The sequence below is a fragment of the Stegodyphus dumicola genome, chromosome 1, assembly GCF_044657685.1.
Source record: "Stegodyphus dumicola isolate Sdum_Otavi_A_Nest chromosome 1, ASM4465768v1".
Taxonomy (NCBI): Eukaryota; Metazoa; Arthropoda; class Arachnida; order Araneae; family Eresidae; genus Stegodyphus; species Stegodyphus dumicola.
Window position 1 is genome coordinate 26,401,837 of NC_140768.1, and position 14,600 is coordinate 26,416,436.

Genomic DNA, 14,600 nt, shown 5'->3' on the forward strand with positions numbered 1-14,600 from the left:
TTTTATGAAACGAATAGTAGCATTCTGAAATTTATATTTCCCTTCTATTCTTGATATATGTAACGTCGTATTCTGCCATTCCAGCTATATTTCAAACCTTGCATCAAAATTTTACACTTACAATAAAGGTTATCTATTTTTGTTTCCTCTTTTCATTCTGGATACCATTGAACATAGATGTCTTCATTTGACATTTGAAATCTCAAATGTTTTATTATTGCACTTCGAACTGCAATTCAGAAATCATTCGAAGTTTATGCATTATGCATTGTGCAGTAACATACATATAAATAAATATATATGTTTTTAAAGACTGTGAAGAGTAATGTGCAAGCATGTTGATAAACACGAATTGATATATCAAGTAGGAAGGTGATTGGTAAAGTATCAAAAAACAAATAAAACACATGCATAACTAAGCGTAAAGCTGCCTACATTACTAATCAGTATTAAGAAATACAAATTGCAGATAAATATATTCAGCTAAGCTTGATATAGGTGATTAAAATTCCTCTATTTAAAATATTTATACCATTGTTTCTTAAATACTTTTTAAAATATTTATGCTATATTAAGTGCCAATAATATATAGGTTCCAATAGTTTTGAGGCAAGTATTGTGTTTAAACGATACTTGAGGTAATATTTCTTCACCTCTTCCTACTATTTCAAACCTAAGTCCTGCAAAACATCCATATGTAATAATACAATTGACTTTGTAAATTGCATTCATAAAAAATTATTTCTGGTGTGGATCCCATCTTCGCTAAATGATCATTTTACCTTAGTGTTCATAATTTGTTCAGAAAGTAGTTCAGATAGTTTCATTATCTACAAGACAATCAGCAATTTTGTTGTGATACAAAATTATGAACCTGATAACATTTATAACGTTTATCTACAGATTTTTTTTTAAATTTACAATGTGGGGATTTACTTAATTTAGTTAATAGTTAATTTTATTTCGAAGCAACATTTCCTATCGCATTTGCTTAAAACCCACTCTTTTTTGCCAGATTGATATTTCAGTTTTGCGCATAATGAAAAGAAGTGTAGAAAGGTATAGTTTGGCCGTCTCAAGCGCAACCCTGGTTGGCATTCTGCCAAAACACATAGCCTCGTCCAAAAGAGGCGGTATTACTTGCTGCGACGTGAAAGGTCTTCTCTTCTCCGGAAAGATCTGTGCTGGAAGGAAAGAAAGTCCCCATCCTTCCACCCTATTTTGAGAATAATTCGGTCGGAATGGCGCATGCGTGTTTGCGCTGGTGATCGCAGATAAGTCGGTCGAACTATACTACTTAAACAGTCAAAAGTGTTGGCTTAATTTTTGTAAGCACCTACAGTTCCGACTGTTAACCTTTCCTTGAGTTGAATAAAAGGGTCTTTTCATCTTCGTACGTTCTCTTATTGATACGATTTGAACTTAACAAATAGCAGCTTAACTGTTCAAGTAAATATCTGGTCAGCCAAGTAACTTTAATTTAGCTAGAATCTTACACCATAACTGTAATTATGAAATTACTTATGCAACGCTTTAACCGAGCTTTTCCACTGGATAACGAAAGCAAAACGCCGGATAGCAGATAAACGTATCCTCCGACACGTTTTTTCTAACATTACATACAGTTACTAACTAAACTCGTATGTAACTATAACATGAAGTTCCGAGGGCAATCTCCAAAAAAAAGGTCTCCTATATTTTAGATATAGAAAGAAATGTTTATTTTCTATAATTGCTACATCTCTTTAAAGATTGAAGAATGCTTTATTTTTCAACATAATCACCATTTCAATCGATGCATTTTTGTAGACGCTGTGGCAGTTTTACAATGCCCATGTCATACCAGCTTGCCGCCATGCCCTTCAAGAAGTGTTGACCCTCATCTTTCCAAAAAGTCTAAGAAGTTGTCCATTTCGTCTCCGGCGAAGAAATTCGCGGGAAGAATCAACCCGTTGCTGTTTGTGGTCTTCTGTCAACATACGCGGCACCCATCTTGCACACACCTTCCGATATTGCAACTTTTCCGTTAAAATCCTGTGGATGGTGCTTCTGAAAACCTCAGGAACCAAAATGCAGAGAGCATCCAGAGTGATCCTCCGATCTTTACACACGAGTTCCTTAACATTCGCGATTGTCTCGTCGGCAATTGACGGCCTCCCGCTCCTTTCTTCGTTATGAATTTCAGTGCTACCGGCTTTAAACTCTCTACACCACTTGCGAACGTTTTTGACATCCATGCACGACTGTCCATACTCTTCCGTCAATAGGCGGTGAATTTCAACCAGTTTAACGACTTTTGCATTCAAAAATCGAATAACTGCGCGCACTTCGCACTTGGCGGTAACGTTTATCGGGAGCTCTATTTCGAATGGCTGCCAAGCCAAGACTGAGCATCCGAGCGAAGCGCCTGCGTGCTTATGTGGTAGTGGAGAAAGCACCACTCACAACAGTGTTGCCAACAACCGTATTAAAACTTTCTCTACGTCCCCAAAAAATAGGAGACCTTTTTTTGGGGATTGCCCTCGTATATTATAAATTATCAATATATGACGTCGAGGCTTAGTAATTTAATGTATCCATTGATGACACATGACTTTACGTAATCGCTCACTAATTTACGTCTTAATTTAGTTCCTAATTAAATGTTATCCAAAACGCCGACAACATTTTATTAGAATTGAAGCAATTTTTGTATGAGAGTGACGACATCGAGGTTAGACTAGAGCAGTAAAACATTTCTAGGAACTAAAGCCATTTCCCAATCACCTTTTGATGGCCACAGAGCCTTATTCGCTTTCTCGATGATTATTTGCTATTTATTAGTTCAGATACTATGCGTACTTTTTGCCGTCATTTATTTTAATTATAATACTATATCATATCTAAATATCAATGGATTAATGGTTAATAATAAGTTCAAAATGTGAAGGTAATAACAGAGAAATAATCAAATGATGTCCATACAGAAATAATTTTTGTTGATGACATTAACTATAAACAGTTAAGTGAAGTTCAGGCAAGTACAAGTTTCGAGAATGGCATGAACAAGCGTCCACATGAGATGTTGTCAATTACAATCACAAAAAGGGGAAAACGTCCTGGATTCAGGAGTATTCTGACGATTACATAACATTTGGTTTCAAAAAAGTGCTGATGAAGAACATTATGAGTATCGTTACAGGGTTCATTCAAATGAGACCTTCAAATTTGACGAGGAACTTGGAATTAAAATATCCAAACTGCAATAGCAAGCCAATATATTTCGTTAGGAATAAGAAGACATAATTAATAGCTAGCAAACAGACTGTGTTTCCGACTGAGTTTTTACCTGAACATCTAGTTAGAACTTCTAACGAAATATCCTAATAAATTACTGAAACTAAACATTTTTGAATAGTTGCTGAAACGTTACAATAGTTCTCGGAAGGAAAATGCTGGCATCTCGTATATGTGATATAAAACAGCAAAACCACGTAATCTGCTGTCTTTTTCCAATAATACAACGAAGAGTAGAATCTTGAGAACAGAACATAATAACAAAGAAACTGTTAACAGTCCTTTAAAACAGTGTAATTTATATTCTCTTAAATCAATGAAAGTATAGGTATATGGAATTCCGCTAATTTGCTGTATCTGGTGAGATATGATATTGAGAATACATCTGATGAAGAATTTCTGGTTTATAAACTATTGATTACAAGAACAAAAGCAGAAGAAATTTTTTATTTGTTTGGTATTTACATTATCATGACTTGTATTCCTCTTTACTTGCTTTGGAAACATGAACTGTCCTGACTCGGAACAGGGAGCTTACTCAAGCTATGTTCAATAATTTGTGAAGTAGACAATACACACAGGAAGGGTATACAAAACCCTTTATTTTTCTATCTTTACAACGGTATCCGGAACTTCGGAATACAGAGACCAACCACTTGTGGTCTGAACGTAAGAATATAAAATTACTAACTAAAAACTCTAACTAAAACTAACTTTGGATTAATAAACAAGTGCCTAACTTCAAGATTGGCCGTATATTAACAAAACGCCGTATGTAGTACAGAGAACTGCTAACACTACGATACGTTTATAATTATCAAGAGGATTAAACCTCTGGCCTTGAAGGCAACCAGCAACCGAGTAAAACTGCTATGGCAAGCGGCTTGCTTCTAATAACTCCTTCCTCTCTCTTGCTTGGCAAAAAGCCACAACTTAAGTACTTGGCGTTAGCAAGACAAATTTGCATAAATAAGTTAAAGCTTTTAATTCTGGCCGGAAGTAGAAAATAAGAAGTGATAGTAAAGATTTAAAATAAAATAAACGTTAGTAAAACTTAGAATCCTTACAACATAATCAAAATAACTTTGGAGAAAATGAGCGAATCTGTGCAACGATGTCGCTTGCCTAATCGCAAGCGTCCGTGCAGATCTAAAAATAACGAGCATGGCACTAGAATGTGTGTGATTGCATATCACCATACACAGAGAAGATGATACAAATTGTCATCGCTTTTGAAAACTCTTTGCAAGTGTGCACATACTTTATAAAGCACCTTTTCTTAAATTCCAAGAAAGTATATTGTTTAGAGAGAAGGGCAGTGAGTATTAACATTTTCTTTTATATACCGAAATACGATGGCTATCCGGAAGGAATAATTTGAGGAAACTTTTGGAAATGAGAGTGGATGTTTTAATTCTTTTTAATCCAACATTTCTCAATGGCTAAGGCTGTGATATTTGAAGTTAAAGATAGCTTTATTGATGTTAATTTGTTGATGCAGTTACCTTACCTTTGTCACATTTTTTATTTATAAATTAATTAAACCTTCCGTTACATAGTATTAATGTAATCGTATTTAAAGTACACGAAAAGGTGGAAGCTACAATGTAAAAGATCAGTTTTGAAACTTTCCTATTAGCTTCATGCCTGATGAAATTTCGGTTGCTATCGAGGAACATCTGATTCCTATTGCAGAATATTTGACCGAGTATTGTCCTCCACTTCATAGCAAAAAGACATTGAGAAGAAACCCTTTCGCAAATAATACAGAAATAATAAGGAATTATTTCCTATTCATAATTGAATTATCTTGGGACACAGGGTTTGAAGACAAGTTTGAGGAAATACAGAGCTTATAGTTTCATCAAGAGTACTTTTGTGTATGGTGCCCAAGGCGCAATCTTGCCACGAAGAATTTGGCGGATACCGTCTGATGTTACTGTCAGACAAATGAGATAAGTCACAGCAACAAAAAAACAGAGTGCCTACTTTGGGCACATAGACCAATTAAATTTCTAATGCCTTTTGTTACAACTTCCACACGTGAAATATCGTTCTCGATACTTGTTTTTCTAAAAATAAAATAATACCTAGAGCGATTAGATGTCGAACCATATTTAGGAAGAATGCTATGTAATTTTTGACTTATTTTATGATGCACAGTAGTCGGAATAACAAATACATTTTATATCAGCTGATGCTATGAACTCACGTCCACCACAATCATTCTACTCTTATTATTAAAAGATGTTATTTTTACTTCCTTGTACGAAGTCTTTGTACGGAGTAAAAAGGAAGTATTGTAATCCCAAAAAGTTTCAGGCAGCATATTTCAACGAAATTATCCATTTTGACCGCTATCGAATGCAATTTAACGATGTATTTGTTTGATATCTGTACGTAAGGACAGAATAAAATACTCGTTTCCTCCCAAAAAAGTTATAAAACTGCTTTAAAATGAATTCTGAAGAGAATTTTTCGTGGCGTCTGTACGAACGTATGTACGTACGTATCTTGCATAACTCAAAAACGAGTAGCCTCAGAACGTTGAAATTTTACATATAGTAAGACGGCTATACCATGTAGATGTGCACCTCGTATTTTGGTTGCAATCGGCCTCACCAATAAATATTTTTTATGTATTTTTGCATTATCGCGAAGTGAGAACTTAATTAATTCAATGAGAAATACTCAAGCGTCTGGGAAAAAATGTTTCTTTTTTGTTTTGCTTTCTTAATTTCTGTTATACATTGTTCTAGATTTATTATAGTATTTGAATAGAACAAGTGGCAGCGATTAGATAATTTTTTAAATGATATCAATTTTGTGCATTCTGAGTTATAATATGAACGAAATATAATACTGTTAAGTGAATCTAGCGCCAGAGTGTCGCTATGGTAAATAAATACTAGAGTGCATTTTAAAGAATGCATTTATTCTATTGTGGTTTATGCGCTGTCGGCGAAGCAGATTTAATTCAATCCAATAAGTTTAAATGAAATGCAAGAAAAAATGCGTATAATTTAATATTCCGTACAAGGAAGTCATGTGGTGTACACATCAGATCTTTTACACTAGTTCTTACACATAACTATGGATGAAAATTGAATTAATGTATTTTTTTAGTTTAACCAAAAAACTATTTTAATAAACCTTTTGCCTTGATAATGTTAGCTCTGGTAGATATTTTACTGTGATTAAAAGGGCTAAATAAATAAAATACTGAAGAAACTCGTAATTTTTCTAAATGAGGCTTCGTAGAAAGCCGGAAAAGCTTTCTTTTGATTACTGATCTCTCTGGATTTAGCCCTCTAGAGTGGATTAGTAGTCTGAATGACCCCATCATCGCAATGCGGAGGACGAAAAAAAGATCAAGCGAAAAAGTGTTCTTTCCATTTCGCCACGTATCTCTTATCATCTGAAAGAATTTTTTCTCTCCTTCTGTGTAATCTTACTATAAATACAGTGAAATGCGTCCATCTGAGATTGCCGAAATTTTATTTACTTAGTTTGCTCAAATAGCATTAAGTATTAAATTCTTATTAGTACAAGACATCCGAAAGGCAATACAGATTGATTAATGAATTCCAATATACGTCGGTTCATTGTATGTGAAGCAATTGCCATTGTCGCCGCTCTGATGCGAGTTAGTTGTCAAGTAGGACCAATAGAGCAAGGGACTAAGTAGTTCAAAAATTTTTGTTTCCTCTCCATGTTTATCTCCCTTTATGCCCTTAAATCTTCCTAGTGTTTTATGAGATAAAAGAGGAGCGACTGAAATAAAAGGGTTAAAATGTCATTTATTGGAAACTTTAAGGGTCCACTGTCTCCTTATCTCATATTACCCAATTTTGTTGGAGAAAGCTACAGAAGACATGTATTACATGAAAAAGCTGATTCTTTAAATTTTTCTGTTGCATTACACTAAGAGAAAATAAACCGCATCTTTGAATGCTTTGGGTTATTTTAGAAGTTGCTGAGAATTGAGACAGAACATACTTATCTAAATGCACCTCCATGACAAAATGATAATATCATTTAAAATCAACTTTCTCAAATCAAAACGGATTTTTAACATGTTTCGCAAATGTACACAGTCCATTATAATTAATGACTGTCTTCATTGACTCTATGGTAAACATATTTGGTGAAACTTTATACTTGAATCCTAAGCTGCTGTTTAAAAGCTTCATTTCAGATGTTGTTTTCAATCAAAATAAGCAGAGCAACAATGAATATTAAGCACCAATTTTCAGAAAGCCAATTATTAGATGTACTGTGTATAGAAGTTTGTCAAGAATATCTACATATCCTTAACTATTGAATTCAGACATCCACTTCTAATACCAAAATTTCTCAGAATTAACGGCGTATTTTATGAAAATAGTTTAGCGCTAAGTATTGGTTTTGTAACTGCAACATATTTTTAACGAATTTTGTACGTATGTAAATAGTTTTAGTGAAATTATATGTGAAATTGTCGCATTTTTTGTATAATGTAAATCGAAATGTTTGAAGGATATGATGCTTTGCCAGAAAACAAAAACACAGGGGCAAATCTATTTAACACTGAGTACATGGCTTTCTCTCTAAATTGGCGAGGTATCGTCAAGCTGGTAATGGTTTTGGCGACTAATTTTTGTCGGCAAATTTGGCGTGAAATCGCCAAAAGTCGTCAAGTTTGGCGACATTTTTGTCTGGTCCCTATGTAACTGTAATTATTGTAATTGAATAAATATAATTGATCTTATGCATAACTGTACCCCTATCCGACCGTCATATGCCTTCCAAAAATTCTGAGAAGTGAAAGGTACTAGAGATTTCTAGACAGAAACCGGTAAAAAACTATATAAGACTGGATGAGAATTAGTGTCTCAGTAATTGTTAGTTCAGCGTGACTTCGGAATATTGAGATATCCGTGGGAGCTATTAGAGGGAATATGCATTGTATTGTGTTTAACGTTCTTCGTAGTTTGGAGTATAACTACTGATTATGCTTTGTCGTACTGAGAAGAGCTGTACGAATACTTTTGTGGAAAGTTCTAATACTGTAATTTGTTTCTTTTTCGGAAATAAATTTTATCAAACTATCATCGATTCTGGGTACATTCAATTCGTTATGAACCCATACTCCACTACAGTATAATTACTGGTGGGATTATCTTAGAGAAATATCATTAGACTTAGAAGGAAAGCTAGCGAATTTCCTGACGACACTCCCCACGAAAGTTTCAGGAGTGATCGAGCTTGTGAACAAATAACAGGTGAATTCGCTGTTACCCGCAAACTCCAGAAAAGAACATACAAAGTGCCCAAAGCGTTTGCAACGAATATAGCCATAGATTAGCAAACTATAGGTAACTGTGCAGTAACTGTATGTAACTGTGCAGTTTAAGACGTTCGAGAGAATTTATAGATAATATATTTCAAATGTTACCATTTCTCAAAGATTCTAATACACTAATAAAATAATACACTAATAAATACCCAAGCCTTCTCCGGGGTGCAGACTGGGAACCATCCATACGACAACTGGTACCGCTAGCCGCTAAACCATATATAGTTACAAAAAATGAAGTCTTTAGCTTCCTTTCTCAAACATTTTATATACAAGTTAATCAAATAACATTTATATATAAGTATTAGAGACAAATTGGGGTTTCATATTTTAGAATCATAAGGCTTTTTTTGAAGCTGGGAACATGAAAAATGAGTAATGCCCTCGCCAGGATTCAAACCTGGACCTCTCGAATAGGCGCCGAGTGTGCTGCCGTTACACCACGAGGGCATGCGGAAAAGGAGGGAGAAAATACCTTACCCTTTTAAAGGGTGAGTGGGGATTAGGGAACCTAATCTCCAAATCCTGGTGGTGACAAATTATTGTCCACCACTTTATAGTTTGATGAATGACTAAATTTTTGAAGCAAGAAACATGAAAACGGAACAATGCTTCCCCGAGACTCGAACCTGGACCTCTCGAACATGCTTCGAGTGTGCTACCATTACACCACGAAGACATGAGAGCAGGAGGGAGAAAATACTAGTAATATTTGAAAAGTACATAAATATTTAGATTAACATAAGGGAAATGGTCAAAATAATGGGCAAGTATTTTCCTAACTGAAAGCATATTTATAAAGAGGTCAGTCAGTACTTAACTAGCATTTTACAATTAATTTGGAAAAAAAAATGTATACATATATTAAACTGTAAAAGCATTTAATTGGCATTAAGCATAAACGAAAGTTTTTAACATATACATAAATAATTTAGAAATGTGATATAATGATAGAAATGAAGGATAGAGTATGAATATTTCATTACTGTCACATAAGCTTTAATAAAAAAAGGAACCAGAGTAAACTTATATCCATCATATATGTCCAAACATTGAACGAGCTTTGCAAAGTATTTCCATGACATTGATGAATCCATTTTCCAGAACACTTTCAACAAGACATCGCTTTATCATTGATCCTGCAACGGCAATGTTTCTTCAAAACATTTTCCAGTATTTGGATGGTAAAATTTTTAAAAAATAATTTCGCCGCTCATGTGTGAAATAAACATTCTTGCGCCATGGTATTTATTACGAAAACTAAAAAAAAAAATTATTTTTCTAGAAAACTGATAGTGCCTCGCATAGATTAATGATTATGTTAAATATGTGTTCATTGTTTTAAAGAATTGATCCAAAAAGAATTAATAATTACACATAATTGCAGTTAATATTATCGAATTATTCTATTAGGCATTTCTCCCGCTTTCTTGGCATGCCTTCGTGGTGTGGTGGTCTGCACGCTGGGCGCGTATTCCAGAGGTCCCTGGTTTGATTCCCGGCGAAGGCGTTGCATATTTTTCATCTTGTCTGCTTCCAAAATTAACCTAATTTCCTAATGCTAATGTCTCTAGAAATCCTTTTGACGTACCATTTCTTAATAGTTAATTTCTGAAACTAAATAAGAGATGCTGTTTTTTCCTCTTCTGGTCTGTAAATGGATTAGGTGATTGTATTCAAATAACTTGTGTAAAAAAGGCAACTTTTGGTCTAGAACAATAAGGCTCAGCACTTCGATTTTAATTCAGTTCTTCGGTTATGCTTTCATTTCCTTAATGCCTTTTCCCTACCAATTTGGAGACACGTGTTTTCTTTCCTGCAAGTAGCCCATCAGCTGCCAAGCCATAAATTCGCTAAACACTGGTATTTCGATCCAGGATTAGAATTCCGGAAAATGAGCTGGCTGCATGAGGCTTTTCGTGGTTTTCCCATGTGTAACGCACATACCAGTCAGTTTGTCTTAAAAAGTCCTCTGCGAAGGCATCATTTGCCTTTAAGCACATATCTGAAGAGTGTTTTGCGATAATCAAAAAAAAACAAAAAAACAAAAAAACAAACCAATCTTACTAGGAAAGAAATGTCATCGTAATGTAAACGAAGAGAAGCATGTTAGACATAAACTATAGTTTACAGAATGCATTAAACTAACTACTAATAGATATAATAAAACCTTTTTCTTAAATTAAGGTCAGCAAAGAATAACAACATTACAATACGACAAGAGACGTGAATCACTTTATGAAGCTTTATTAATTAATGAAGTTTAAAATTAGAGCATTCAAATAATACTTTACAAGCCTGGCACTAAATATACTTATTTTGAAAACACATCATGTGATTTTAATAATGTTTTCAACCTAGTGGTCGCACAAATTTGTAACATTTTGCATACAACCCGGACGTTCAAAATGTTAATATTTACATTATTCCTTACACCCATTGCATTGAATGGAAAAATATATTTGAAGACTTATTTGAGATTATGATAATGTTTTTATTTATTATTACGGTGATATTTATTGTTACAATATTATTGACTGTTACGAATTATTATTACTAGGATAATTTTATTTTGTTTCCATATATTAAGCTCAGTTATGTAAAATTTGTATTTTGGGCAAGCATTACGACAGCACAGTAAATAATATTCAGTGTAATAATAATTTTTCGTGACAGCATTCTCTCTTAATAAAAAGATTTCTTGTGAAATCTTTCGAAACATTCTATGTATGGGAAGTATTTCAGTCTTCTCCGAGGTTTTCGACCTCCGTCATAGTAAACAACGTCATAGTAAACAAAAAGGGAATACTATGTACAATATGAGAAATAAATTGAAAGCTAAAAATCGATAAAAATTCATTTGAAACCACTGTATGTACAGTAGATTTAAATTTTAAAATATCATTTACTTTGAAAGTCTGTTTTATTTGATGTATTGTTTTATGTAGAGAAAATTCTGTGTAATAATATTATATTTATTTTTCAAACTAACTGACTTAGCATTTCACTTACTGCTGCCTGATAAAACAACAAAAAAAAATGGTATGAAACTTAAAAAAAAAAATTTAAAAAAAAGAATCTGAAAGCTTTTAGATTTTATTTTACGACCAAAAGGACGTTGTCATGCTTTTCGCACTTAAACCACATAAATTTTAATTCAACAGCAATGTCACAAAATATTCAAAAACAGCAAAACGGCCTATCTTTATAATTTCCAATACACAGTCTCGCGCGCTGGAGATAAAAATGTTGTGTTTTTAGTTCTTAAAAATTTTTAACAGTACCCTAGGTAAATTAATCTCAAAGTCCCTAAAAAGAGCTAATCGTTCACACTAATGGAGTAACTTGACAGACCACTGAATAAATAATACCAATAAAACATAAAATATTTATCACTAAACAAATTTATTAATTTCTAGATTAAATAAACATTAAAGTAATCGGGTTAATTGATCACTTCCCTACAATTCGCTAAGATGCATTTAATCACATAAGTTTCAATTTGCTAAATAAAATACCCTCATTTTATATATTATATCTGATTTTAATATTATTTTCACATTCAATTATGCACAAATTTAGGTGGTTAAACCAATTTTATAATCATTTCATTTGCATATACATTAAAATAACTGATTGTTATATAGTCACTAACTTTCAAAGATCTTTACAATAGTTAAAATAGTTAAGACAAGTAAAAAAAAATCATTATTCACAGGCTGAAACCCACAAATCGAAGTTCTCTTACTGGGGATGGGCATGATCGCCTGAATATCAGGAAATTTTAATAATCCAACAGATCTTCCTGGTTTTTTCGACTGTCCGCCTAACAAATCTTCTAAGAAACCCAAAACGTGCATTGCCGCCGGATTTCATGCCGGATCAAGAATATTTAACGCTTCGGTTCACTACGAATTCACACCTGTTCCGTGTTCGGAAGGGGTGTATCATAAGATGCAGGTAAGGTGAAAAGAATCTGCTCTTAATCATCTCGTACTAAATTGCTCTTTCTTCGGGAATAAAATGTAGAGCTCTAGTCATTCACTTTAGTATGTTTTTCTTCGCTTGAAATCGCCCAGCTTTTACGCAGATTTCGACGAAGATGTTTTTAAACTGCTAAGTCTATGAACGCTTTATTTTCGGTGACGATATTTTGTACAACGATGTTTTAGAACTGCGATGTTCTCTCCTTGCTTTCTTTTCGCATATGATGATTTGTGCGACGACGCTTTCATCTTACGTTGTCTTCTCCGCTACGTTTTGGTCTACCTTGTATTTGCGACTATGATTTCGGCTTGCATCGTTTTCAATAAGCTTGCTGTTAATTGTTAAATTACCTACAAATTCATCATAATATCAGTTTCAGTTATCTGTTACTTAGTGCATATTATCTAAAACGAATTGTTGCATTTTATCGCCTGCAGCGTATTTAACGGGATGTTAGAGAAATATCAATTAATTCTCATCGCATTTATAAATCTTGTAAGTTATGACCAACACATCTTTTAAAATGAATTCACCTCAGGCTTGTCGAAGCAATGCGAGTCTAAAACGAAAGAATGCATTAAAAATAAAAATGAAATAAAAATTTACATATAATGAAAAAAAAAAAAGGAAAACAATATTGCAAAATAAAATACAAGAAAACTTCATAAGATAAGCCGTATATGCTACTTATTCCAAAGGGTAACAGGGTTTGCTATTATCTTCGCCACTTTCCTTAACTCTTTTGTTGACAAAATATAATCTTATATTAGATACTGGAAGTTCTGGAATGATTAATTCTTATATTATATTTTATGGAAAAATTGAAGTTTATTACCTAAAATCTGTTCCTTTCGACAACATAGTTTACTTTGCATATTCGGAAAGTCTACATACAAAGAGTAAAAACTTTTGTTAAAATTTTACGCTTTTCTTGAATTCTAAAGAAAGTAGATAAAATTTAACATTTTTTCCATTAGCGGGCATTTAGCCGATTTAGGCTTGACCACTACTAAGGCCGGAAGTAGTAGTTAGTATATTGTGGAAGTACCAAATAGGTGGATCACCGTTAAATCTAAAGCTTGTAGAGATATTAGGTATTTTTTTGAAAGCAGACAAAATTAAAAATAGCAAACGCCTTCGCCGGGAAGCGAACTACGGACCTCTGGATACCGGCCCAGCGTGCAGAACCACTACACTACGAAGAACGCTTGGAAAGTGGGAGAAATACCTTATAACCTGAATGGCAGAACTGGTGGGACAACGCCGAACAAGGAAGAAGGACTTATCAGTTGTTCCCAAAAGTAGGCACAGCTCCCAGTTTAATAACTAGAGATATAACGTGGTTCTTATCAGGGCATGGCTTTTTTCCCACGTACCTCTATGCAAGGAAATTAGCAACTTCACATCAATGTGGATGTGGAGAAAGAGGCAGTCCCGACCATTATATATTCAAATTCCCCCTTACAGCTTAACATCATCTAAAAGTCCCGAATTCAGAGAGTGAAGTGACTCCCTTTATTAGATACGCTACCAAGAACATCCCCCCCGAAAAAGAATCATAATTATAATGAGCTTCCTGTCCACAAGAGGCACTGAGCTATAGATCACAACCTAGAATAATATAGCAAAGCTATTACTTAAAACATAGTATGCAAGCAGACCTGGAGCTGCGCTCCATAGCATGTACGTGCGAAAGGCACCAACTGTAAAAAAACCAACGCCTGGTAGGATCCCCTGTAAGTCCTGTGGGGTGTAATTTATCTGGATATCTGGTATGGCTGGACAATACCCACATTGCGAATGGTTAAACAATGGCTATCCACCACATTTCTCCACATCCATATGAAAAGAATGGACAATTACAGACATGCCTTCTCCAGGATTCGAACCTGGTCTCTTCGCAGTAAGCTTCCCTAACCACTATACCGTCTGGGCGGCTCAAAACCCAAAGTACAGTATGCGCCAAAATATACTGTACTCGAATCTTGAACACATGTTT

At 34.1% G+C, this 14,600-nt stretch overlaps 1 protein-coding gene and 1 non-coding gene across 3 annotated transcripts in view; one reads left to right on the plus strand and one right to left on the minus strand.

Annotated features, from left to right (window-relative positions):
* LOC146999061 (uncharacterized) overlaps positions 1-14,600 on the plus strand; it is a 173,342-nt gene that overhangs the window by 127,341 nt on the left and 31,401 nt on the right. The window lies entirely within an intron of this gene.
* TRNAR-CCU (transfer RNA arginine (anticodon CCU)) lies at positions 8,994-9,064 on the minus strand. Its single transcript has one exon. It is a non-coding gene; the product is annotated as a tRNA-Arg (tRNA).